At 37.0% G+C, this 12,010-nt stretch overlaps 1 protein-coding gene across 8 annotated transcripts in view; it reads right to left on the bottom strand.

Annotated features, from left to right (window-relative positions):
* The window catches only part of DACH1 (dachshund family transcription factor 1), a 357,658-nt gene that overhangs the window by 260,035 nt on the left and 85,613 nt on the right, over positions 1 to 12,010 (bottom strand). The gene's annotated exons all lie outside the window — the stretch shown is intronic.

The raw sequence follows: 12,010 nt of genomic DNA, 5'->3' as shown, positions 1-12,010 counted from the left end.
TTAGTATGTAATAGCAATGAGCTTTGAATTCTATGCCTTCCGTTAACTTCTGTCAAGTTATTGAACTTCTTAGGAATATTACACAGAACATGGATAAATTTTAATATGCATTCATGTCATACTTCCTAACAGCACAGAAGGCTCCTTCTGAGCAACTGTAGAGCATGCTGTGGCTGTGTACTAAAAAGTACTGCACATTTGGTTATTGCAGACCCATAATAAAGTCAGTTTAGCACTGATATCAAAACACAATATAAATTCCTATTAAAATATGAAAGTAACAATGCCTGAAAATCCAGTAACACTAACATAATTTTATAGCTCTAAGAACTGCAACACTAAGGTATTCCAATTTTTCTTTCTTAAAATGTTTGAATATAAAAAATGAATGCATTCCAAGTAGTTATGAAGAGTTTTCTGACCAATTCTGAAAACACTTCCACTTCCCAATGTAGCTGACTGGAGTTCTGTGCTTTTTCTTCATTCTCTTTGTAACTTTTAAAATCAGCAAACGACAATGTAATTGCTCTTCTGCTAATCTCTTATATACTAAATTTAAATTGAGGGTGATTATTTAAAGTGTATGCATAAACTACACAAGTCAAGGACTTGTAGTTGCCAAGCAGACCCTTACTTTTGCTGGGTTAAATAGATTGTTGCTTATATGTATAAATAAATCCCCCTTTCATCATGGTCTTACAGAAAACATGACATCCTTCTAAATTCATCATCAGGTTGCCAGGCAGACTCCAAAACAAAAATAATTCATTCAAACTGTTTAATCTACTCAGTGCAGATTGACAGTATCTTTATATAATTTTGAAAGCTCTTTTAACATTAGCTGATACTTTAGTGTGGGAAGAAACTAAAAGCTTTCTACATATAAAAGTTCATCATTTACCTTCTCACAGCTATCAGATAAAAGCATAAGGGCAATGAAGCCACAACTCTCAGATATATTACTCCCAGAGGACAGAACCCAAATGCATAAGCATCCGTAAAGGCAGCAGGTGTAAGCTTTGACTAAAGAACAAACGTTACACAAGAGAAAGACGCCTGAGAAGAGGTAACCAAACCTATCAATATCCCTGTGCCTAAAATAGGAGGGTTCTGTGCCTCCGAAGAAGTGAAACGGTTCTCACTAGATGCAAATAAATAAATAAGCGAGAACAGTACATCAGATGTTTTAGTGAACTTTCTTATGAATGGACTGCAACACACAATGACAGAACTCCCTCAATTCCGCTTTTCAATAACTCCAAGGCACTAGGGATGTGACAGCATGATGAATACCACAACAGACAGCTCCAATATGGTACCATTTTACCAGATCAATATCTCACTGCAATATAAGAAAAAAAGAAGCTGATATTAGTCTACACAGTGTATTACAGATGAGGTACATTTCTTCTTACTGCACTCATGCTGAACCAAAGTAATAATTCATAGATGCCTTTAAAAGGTTTGCACACTACAAGCACATGCAAAAAAAGGCTAATCTTGGTTTCAACATCTGTTTGAACATGCAATAGCTTAAAGCAATAAGTATGTAGGATTCTATGCCTGTATCTATTAATCTACCTATGTGTACCACAAACACAATGACAAACATATCTGGAGACAGAGAAGTAACAGGATTTATGTATATGTGCGGTTCCTTCAGGAATAGCTTTCTTCAGGAACAGATTACATATCAATCAAACGTTTCTTAGCAAGTCAGTGTGCCCCTTCTATCCCCTCTTTCTATGAAGATATAGGAACATTTTTTACTGAAGCTACAGCAGGTACCATTTTAAAAGTCTTCATTTGCCAACAGCAATCACATGTTGGGGGTTTTTTTCCCCTGTACTTCAAATAGGAAATGAGTGGGAGATCTCAGTTACTGCTGTGTGATAAGTCCTTGCAAATCTAACCTTTTTATAGCAACTACTGTAGCTTTCAAAATAGAAAACAAATAGGATGCCTTGGTAAAAATAATATATTTAAGGCTAGCAGAGAGAAACTGTAGAATAGACTTTATCAGGTATCTGTTTGGTTTCCATCTTTCCCAGTATTCTCAGAAGAAAATTAATGAGGAAAAAAAATTCTCTCATCTGAATAATAATATTGGACTTTTTTTACCCTGATAATGCCATAAATGTCTGTCTTGAACATAATCTGATGGGTACAGCTGGACAGGTAAAATAATGTAGCTATTTTTACCTTTGACAATGTGAAAGATAACACAAATGATCAAATGAATTAGTTCTGTTGTTTGACAACTGTCTTTAATTTCTATTGATTGTTCTCCTTTCCAATATAAACTATAGAAGTCAAAATTTAGACTACTTTAAACTTCTGGTACATTCAAGAATACCTATAAATTATGTAACATTTTATACCTTTTTTCTCTTTCTTTCTCTCTCCCTCTTTTCCATTTAGCTTATTTTTTGCAAAGACAACACCGCTTAAAGATACAGTGTGTGGAAATTACCGTGTAATGCAAAATTAATTTTTAAAATTAATGATGAATATAGTTAATATCAAATAATTTCTAATGTGCAGTTAAAAAGACTTTGTGAAAATTAACTACAGTATGGTAAGTTGACAGGGAAAATTTTATTACAGTAAGACAAAAGAGGGCCAAACTGGCTGATAGATACCTAGCTACGCACCACAGACCATCACCACTGCAGTAATTGTGACTTCGCTGGCACTTGAAGGAAGGTATCACGTGTAACTTCTCGTATTAAATTAGATCACATCTAGATCAATTGAGAAGTCTGTAGTTCAGAATGAAACCAAAATTTGAGTTTTAGGACTCACATTTTTCAGCTGTCTCTCTCCAGGATACAAACCGTAACAGAAGTTCCTGTAAGTGAGTTTCATGGAAAAGGATTCCAGAACTCAGGAAGGAAAACTACAGCAAAATCACAACAGAACTTATATGCAAAAAAACCCACCAGAACAAAATTACTTTTTGGGTTTTATTCCAGCCTCTGTTGATATGACTCAAAGCACAGAAGTTACCTACTAAGTGACAGACATGAAAGCCATGACCTATTTACAGTGCTGGTCCCTCTTTCATTAACCTCCCCTTAAGGGGATGATGATGAATTAGGCACCCAGATCCTCAAGCTCTCTATATGCTTTGTGCACGCATTACTTAGAGGGAAGAAGCACCAATTTCATGTTCTAAGTGGAAGTCTTAAACAGGTATGAAATGCAGGACTAAAGAAATAATCAGTAGAGCGTATGAAGTAACAGGATTTGAACTCGCATTAAGAAATAAACCACACATGAATATAATCAGAAAGTATATCAAAGAGTAGGTATGCTCTCACTGAAAGATTGATTATTTGATGACATATGAACAACCACCTGATGTCATACCAATTTGCGTTTGACTGGGCTAGCAAGCTTCAAGTCACTCCCTCACTTTTTCTATGCATGCCTTTATTAGAAGCATCCAAGAAATCTGGCCCATAAAAAAGAGTAAAAGTTACGATCAAGTGCATTTACCAGGCTACCTAAAATTTTACCTTCCTAATTTGCAAGAGAAAATCTGTACATATTTCAAGGCAATGACACCATTAACAGGAGTGAAGCCTCAGTTATACAGTTGCTCCTTCTGTTTGCAGTACAGTCTTGCCCAGATTTTGGGTGCTGCTCAAAGAGCAAAGTTCTTGTCCCAAAGGGGAAAGATGGTGGGGCTGATATACAGATGATGCAAGCCAATCAATCAAGCTGGTACACTATACATGCATATACATAGGTATAAATATGTCCACTGAAGACTGCTCAAAGTTATATTCATGCACAGGAAATAGTGAGTTGAGAACAAAATACTGTACAATGAGGAAGGGACAATAATATAACCCTGTAACATGTTGCAGAGTATTATATCAAAATTTATCATTTGTTCAACCTCTAAACTGAGAGCGAATGATTACATAAAGAAAGGGGGAAAAGCTCCTGAAGAACAAGGGGGAAAAACTCCTGAAGAACAAGAAACTTTTAGTGATGAACTTTTTCCATTTAAACATTCTGAGATAGAATTCACACGTATTCAGCTCAAAGACTGAAGAAACCTGGATTGAAGAAACGAAAAACTGAAGAAAACTATGGAGCATTATTATTTATTTACATAGTAGCAAAATCCTCCACTGTAAGCTGAGAATTTTGTATTGAACTTAGAAAAATACCTAAGTGCTTAAATGTGGATTGCATTAGTTTTATAGCTTTATGGACTCTGAGCTGCTGTAAGAGAACCCTTCTGGTTCCACTTCCTTTGTTCCATACTGTTCAAAATACCATAAAATCTATTTTACAAGAAATTATAAGAACTTTCCCACAATCAGTATATGTTGATTAAGTGCAGCATGTGTACTAAGTTAATATGTACATTTTTAAACAATACTCCATGAAAGACTTGCAAATTCTCTGAAAGACCAATTAGAATATAGTGACAATATTAAAAAGGAAAAAAATCTTTGATCAATTAGGATTTTGCCCTTACACTATAAGCTATTTAGGTTTTGTACAGCCCTTAGAACAATGAGATCTATAAGCAGGGCTTTGTGGCACTCTGATGGCAAGTCACTATTGTAATAAATCTGAATGAATATAAATGACACATCTGTGAATCTTAAACTGTTGAAATTCTTACACAAATGTTCGAAAAAACATTTTTTCCTAAAAAAAAATCTGAAAGAAAAATGTTTCTTAACTCTCGCTTGTTTTCTTAAATAGTTACAGATTAAAAAATCAACAGGTTATCAGCAACATCATACTGGAAGGTAAGCATTATAAAATCTAAATTCTAAATGAGTAAAAAGACCTAAGATGTATCAGAGAAAGCAAAAAAAATGAGGAAAAACTGAAGATTCCACCTTCATTTGTAGCAGTAAACCCAATTTAAAACAAAGGTCAGGATTTGTTAACTATTATGATTGCTACTAAATATTGCTTTGCTGTGAAGCATCTTTGTGCCTTTAGTGATTCCTAAACAGACAGAGGGAAGTTATCTGTATGTCATCATGGCTAGGCTTCGAGAACGAAGATTTGGGAAGGGCTCTACACACGTTTGTTGCACGGAGTAATAAAACATCTCTTTAGAAGAGTACAGAAAATACTTAGGGAAGTTCACAGAATGCAACATCACATAATTGCACATGAAACATATTTTTCATCAAAATATCTAATAAGGCATCCTCATACAGCTCGAATTAAAACATCGTTTAGGAGTTCTTTAGTAATACCTAAATCTAAGGTGAAACCTATCAAAGGGTGTGATTCAGAGAAACCATGCCTAGTTCTAGCTTAAGTTTTAAAACAAGTATTATCTCTGATGAGTGCGAGACAGGGTTTAGTCCAAATGCAACTTCTTTAAAAAATTAAAAAATCATTTTAAAAAAGGCAACTACTGCGCCTTCTAAAGAAACGAAAAGTTGAAATCAGCGCGTTTTTGGGGACTGTCCCGGGGCCCAGCTCCAGGCGTTCCTTGCAGGGTCGAGGCACCCAGCGACCCCCCCCGGTCCCACCCGGCTGCTGTCGCAAGGCTTTGTCTCTTTTCCTGTAGTCCTGTTTAAATTCTCACCTTGCTCTGCCCTTGTCATCAAGTCATTCAAGCACAAAGCAGGGAGCACGGGAGTGTTTACTCATTTCCCAAGTCCATTATCTCACACATTAATCACTGGTCTGGAACTTTTGGACAATGCTGAATCTGTTACCTTTTATTTTTATTTTTTTTTTCTTTCTGGCTGCTGTACACTTGGGTCCGATAGTTCGCCGGCTCCAAGCTGTACTTACATTGGATGACCTTTACATCTGATTATTTAGCTACTCTTCCTTTTGATTTTTTTTTTTAAGACTCCAAAAATAAACAAGCGCATTAAGTCGGCAACAGTGTTATCCACCTTTAAAGTTGCACTTGCTTGAGGAAAATACAAATTTAACTACTCCAAATCTAAAATCTAAGCTACTCCAAAATTCCACATAGGAAGCGCAAAGCTACAGGATGTGTCTGTACAAAGGACAGGAGAGAATTTCTTTTTCTTTGGAACAACTAGGTTTCTTTGGGAAACCTAAGAGTGCACACAATTTTTTTTTTTAATTGCTAGTGAAAGAAGCAGTGAAAAGTTATTTGTGAACGCAGGGAGTTTGTTGCTGCAGAAATGCATCCTCTAAAATGGCATAAAGTTTACCTGCAGGAACGACTGGGGGGGGGGGGGGGAAGTATGGAAAAAAAGGTGTAAATCTGGACAGCTGAAGGCTCTTGAACTCCACTCGTTAAAAGATTTGTTTGTGAAACACGCATTTTATTGCCTTGTCTGCACGTTATAATGAGGCACGAACAACTGCAACATTGCACTTAATGATCGCAGTTCTCGTTCCAGCCCGGTCATTGTCCTCCCGCAATTAACGCTTTCCCAGATCACCCAAGGCTACTTGGGGGAGGGGGGAGAAGAAAGGGGGGGGGGGGAAATTTGAAATTCACATAAATGAGCAATGTCAATAGTTTAGAAAGAGTTACTTAGAGAACAAAGGGCCCTTATGAAGCACTAGTGAGAAGAAATGGGGAAAAAATGAGTCCTCACAATGTCGGCCTTTTCTCCCCGCGACTTGTTATCAAGCAGCCCGCGCGAGCCCCTCCGATCTGCATGAAAATGCGGTTCGTTCCATTCACTCATTTGCATTAATTTCTCCCATTATCTCTGCAAATGGCGGCGCGTCTCCCCGGCACAATGCGGCGGCACAGCGCGGCCTATCCCGGCCGGCGGCGGCTCCAGGTGCCCCCCGCCCCCCCGGCCCGGCCCGGCCCGGCTCCCTCCTCCGCGCCCTCCGCCTCGCCCCGGCCCCGCCGGCCCGGGCACCCCGCGATTGGATTTGCTGGCGGTGACAGGCTCGTCGCCGGCCGGAGAGGAGGGGGGCTCTTTTGAGCAGGCGTCTATCACGCTGCCATGGGAAAGCGAGAGGCGAATGATTCTCAGTGGTTCCCGATTTCCCGTATTTGTTCAGCATTAGGCCCACTTATCTCCGGGAGAAAAAGCAACATGTAGAGGGAAAGTGACAGGCAGAAACGCGCTCCCTCGCCCCTCCATTCTCCCCGCGCTCTGTATTCAAACAAGGGGGCCCTATTACACTGAAAGCTTCGGATCAGCCTCACTCAATTATCGCCGCTAATCCTTATAGCTCTATAAAGTAAATATTTCATTACAATTTCAAATAAACAGTCACCCAATCTAATGAAGCAAGAACTCAAAGTGGCAATGTCATAGAACTTGTTACCGTCATCAAAGGAAAGGACACAGGCCTGTCTGCTAATAACGCTAAAAAAAGGTTCCCGGGCAGACTCACGAGAAGGGGCTTTTTTATTATTAGTCACTTGAACCTTTTCCTCTTTCCAAGTATTCTTCAGTTGTCAAAAATACCTTTATTTTCTTACCAATTACTGGGATTGATCCAGGTACTCATTGGATCAAGTTGAGGAACAGTAAATATCCACAACCTGCATTAAAATTTAGCATCCCTGACATCTTTCAAGATCAAGACTTAGTACTTTCATCAACCTAAAGCTATTTTAATTGAACTGTTGCTGTTTTTAAAAAAAGGAAAAGAATGAAGTTTCAAAACGTCCCCACTTTGTTGTACTTTTTTTTCTAGTCTCAAACTCAGTATTTGTACTGGATACTTATACGGGAAGATGCATACTTATAATCCCCCAAAACGGGCAGTAATGGGATATTTTGTGCAGCAGTTCTTTCAGGACACCCACCCTCTTCTCAGTTCAGACAATGCAAAGGTTACCACACTTTGCAGGTACATAGCAGCACTGTTATTCCCTGCTATTTTAGGCAAGCTGATCATAAAATCCCGTCTATAAATTTTGATTAACTTGAGTTATCTTTAGGGTAGCCAGGCTTTTTTTATCCACAATTTTTACAACAGGAAGAAAGTTTATGTCTTGTGTCTCTTTTCAGAAAATTTTGAAAGATGTCCTCTACCTCCTGCCCTCAATCTCATGGAGGACTTTCCCACTCTCCTCCTCTTTTCCTTCCCCCCTAGCATTCAGTTGAGGAGGGGGATATTCTTTGTCATTCCCTCTCTTTCTGACACAAATTAAATGGGCTTTTCTTCTATCAGCTGTTCACAGAAGAGATATCCTCTTTGAAAAACACTAGAAATACCAAGATCTCAGAACAGAGTGCTGTAGGTCAGCACATAAAATTTAAACCCCCTAGAGTAAATATTCGCTGAGCAGTCTACTTAGGTCCTCCTCACATTCTCATGTCATCCACATGTCCCAGTGCTAACCCAAAGTTTAATGCTAAAAATACCCTTACAAGGAACTATTTTGGGTTCTGTGCAGTCATCCTGCAAACTCAGCAAAACACCAGGAATCAATCTAGCAGATTTTTTGCCTCATACATCCTCACCTACAACCAACTTGTACCAAAACACCAAACAAAACCCCAGTTACAGTATTTCAGAGACTCCGTTTCAAGGAGGTGCATTTTAAGTCTTTAAGTTTGGTAAATCAACTGCTCGACAACCGTGTTGAAAAATAGCAGTATTATCTCCCAGTAGTGTTCTAGGACACCTATGTAACTGAGTTATCTATGCAGTCATAGACACAACTGGTAGCAACTGTGCAGTTCTTCATATAATGAAACAGAATATCCCTCTAAAACTCTTGGAACAAAATATTCAGTCAGAAAACTGACAGAATAGCACAATGAAAACGAATCTTTGGCCATAGTGCTGGTAGACATCACACTGCATAAATACAGAAAAGAGAGCCACAAGTAAGAAATTACCATATGTATACAGACATCTTTCAAGCACACTTTAGCACCTGTCATAAGGGGACCTGATAAAATTAACCCGTACAGAGAAGGCTAACATAAAATCCTATACCAATTTATGCACTTAATACAGCATTTGAGTGTTATACTGGAAGGTCTTGAGAATGTTCTTCTGCAAAGTAGTGAAGCTCACCCTCAATTAGTAGCTACCCATTACCCCAAATTACTGCCATTCAGATGTCAATCAGTAAGGATGCACTACAGGAACTAAAGGAAAGAAGTCATTTACCACAAGTATTCTCCCAAAGATTGCCATTGTCTTTATTTCTTCAGCTATTCTGTATACATTTTTTTCCCCTCATAATTATTTTTCACTTTTAGATTTCCACTTCAATACCTAAATATGATTCAGAAACATACAGCATTTCCAAAGGAAAAGAAAAAATAATCAAAGCCAGTTCAGTATTTCACATCTGTAAATCACAAGATTTAAATGAAGAGTCTGATTTAAGTTCAGGCACAGTTCCCTTAACTCTTGCTAAATAATGGTAAAATAAATCTTGAATGCTTTAAAGTGCTAAACATAATTTCCTTATCTTAAGTATGAATATACAAACATAATAGTATCTATTAGGTCAAGTCTAGGTAAAAGGGTATTCTTAATGGTTTATTTGGTTTCTGACTCCAGAAACATTGTTTTAAATAAATGTTGATCTTTCTGATAAAAGTAGAATTTTCACTGGAGAAAAGCATTACAGTTTGTCAGTTGAAGGTAATATTTGCTCCAAAAATATGTGATAATGAGAAAGCCAAGAGTTCTGACTTGCCTTTTTTGACTGCTGATTGAAAAGGTTATGCTAGGAAATAATTAATGTATGATGTATAACAAAACTAAAAACTGGGATATAGCTCCTTCATTTCCAGGTAACTCCTTTAATGAACTCAAAGTTATGGTATGATTCAAAATTTCGTTTTATATTACGTACTTTGACAAATATAAAAGACTTTTAAAATGTGTTCAAATTATTAAAACTAAGTTTGACTTAAAATTCTACAAGAGTATATTTATTAGGATATTCATTCTGTCATGAAATGCATTAGATTAAGTTTAGGATTGACTGCACAGTTTTAGGCTTCTTGAGTACAGAAAGCATATTCCTTAAAACTGCAAGCACTCTTCCCTTAGAAATCTAATATGTTATTTTTGTTTGAAAAAGAATAAATAAATTATCATTTAGGATACACCGGGCATCTAAAAAGGAAAGATTTTGTAAGCATGACTACAAAACAAATCAGGTTTCATTTTACATTTATTTTAGCTTCATAGAGCAATAAATAGAGGGATGGAAATCTCTCCCCATGTAGAAAAGAAAGATGTTCAGAAACAAAGTTGCAGGGTGGATTGGATCCACCCTGTTCCAGCCTGGATTGTGGGGAAAGTGAGGGGTAAAACCCCAACCATAACCACAAAGTCCATGTAGTTGGACAGCATATCAACTTCAGCCTAGCCCCTTATTTTAAATCTGGCTACTCTTCTCCAAATGATTGCAATTTTTTAAGAAAAATCAACCAATTTAAAACTTACACAGAACAAACAATCTGGGTTATATTTTCCACTATAATAGTTTCTAAATTTTTTTTTTTTTTACTGACTTAACATAGAATACTGTTCATCAACAAACATACATATGAAGAAACAAAACAGAATATAAAGTATTGAGTTAAAAAATTAATGAAAAATAACCATACTTTCTTAATACAACTTCACCAATTTTTAATTTCCTTTCCAACTGTTGGGAAAAATTCAGTTTTGTTTCACTTTCTCTTAATGACTTTTCTTAAACACAAATTTGACTGGTTATTGCATTGCTTTTGAAAACTTTTGAAACTGTCTATGACTGTCAACATCTCAGCATGAAATGCAAAATGTTGCATTCTATAGCTAAGAATTATTTCTGAAAATATGTACAGTGTAACTTTTCATATACTGTTCCCTTTATTTTGCTCTTAGCTATAATTATGTCTTTAGACGATATTAATATCAAGTTTGGTTATAACAAAGGTATTCTTTCCTTACTTGTTGATAACTTGGTTTTGTGTTTGCAGATAAATAAATTTTGAAGTAAAGCAATCTAAGATACACAAGAAGTGACTTGAAGGTGTGGTTCTCCATAAAGTTGAATGATAAGAAATTCCTTAGATCTACAATCAAGTATTTGAAGGATAAGAGCTTGAATAACGGTGTTCAGGTTTGGGCAAGTGATCCCCGAGTTACACGTATACCAACCAATACAATGAAGTACAGGGAAAAGAAATGACTTGGTGTCCTAGAAGCTGAAATTAAAAATGATTACACTTTTGAAAAATACTCAACATAAAATATTGCATTATGTAAAGTAGCATTTTGCATCTCTCCATGCACCCATTCAGTCTGTGGTCAGTTTCTTGGTGAAACTCAAACCTCCTCAGTGCTGACCTGAGAAGTTCTGAGCAGAGCTTGTCTGGACAGCCCAGCTCACCCAGTTTCATCAAAACTAAGCCCATTTTCCCCCCCAAGAGATAACTAGTACGTTGCAAGTTTACACTCTTAGGGCTAGATCCACACACGATGATTAGTAAATGTGGACTTGATAGCCGAAAAAAGAAACCTGTAGGTGTATGTTAGGAATAATCAAGACCGAAGAGGCACAGAAAGCCTGCCAGTACTGAGAAGAACCACTTCTTTGCCATTTCTTGGTATATTTAAATAGAAGATTTGTATTACTACAACACAGCTGACTTCCTGCCAGTAGATGAGCCAGGTGATCAAGTAGGACCTTCACCCTGATGTTAATTCTCCTAGGTGTACAAAACCCAGGTTATTCGAAGTTAAAATTCAAGCAGTTCCGCTTGTGCAGGGGAAGAACAGTAGAAACTAAAAGACAAGGCAAGCTATCTTCTGCCTAAGGATCATTATTTTGATCAAAATTTCCAAAAGCTAGAGCTTATGGGTTCAACAATTTTCTTGATTCTAATTCATAGTTACATGTTTGCTTCATTTGCTTATTAATGCAAACATCTGAGCTGTTTGCATTTATCTTGAGTAACACAACTGAAATTATTAAAGGTAATCTTAATTTTTAAACAAACATTGTCCACCTATAAGGGAAAAATACTTCAAAATGTCTTTTGATGAATGTTTCCTAAAAATTTTTCCTCTAAAATTTTCCTACTTGTGTTGACCC

The sequence above is a fragment of the Manacus candei genome, unplaced genomic scaffold (genome assembly GCF_025592945.1).
Source record: "Manacus candei isolate 608988 ecotype Guabito, Panama unplaced genomic scaffold, ASM2559294v1 h1tg000014l, whole genome shotgun sequence".
In the NCBI taxonomy this organism is placed as follows: domain Eukaryota; kingdom Metazoa; phylum Chordata; class Aves; order Passeriformes; family Pipridae; genus Manacus; species Manacus candei.
The sequence above is the reverse complement of the archived record's forward strand: the minus strand, read 5'-3'. Positions and strand labels throughout refer to the sequence as shown.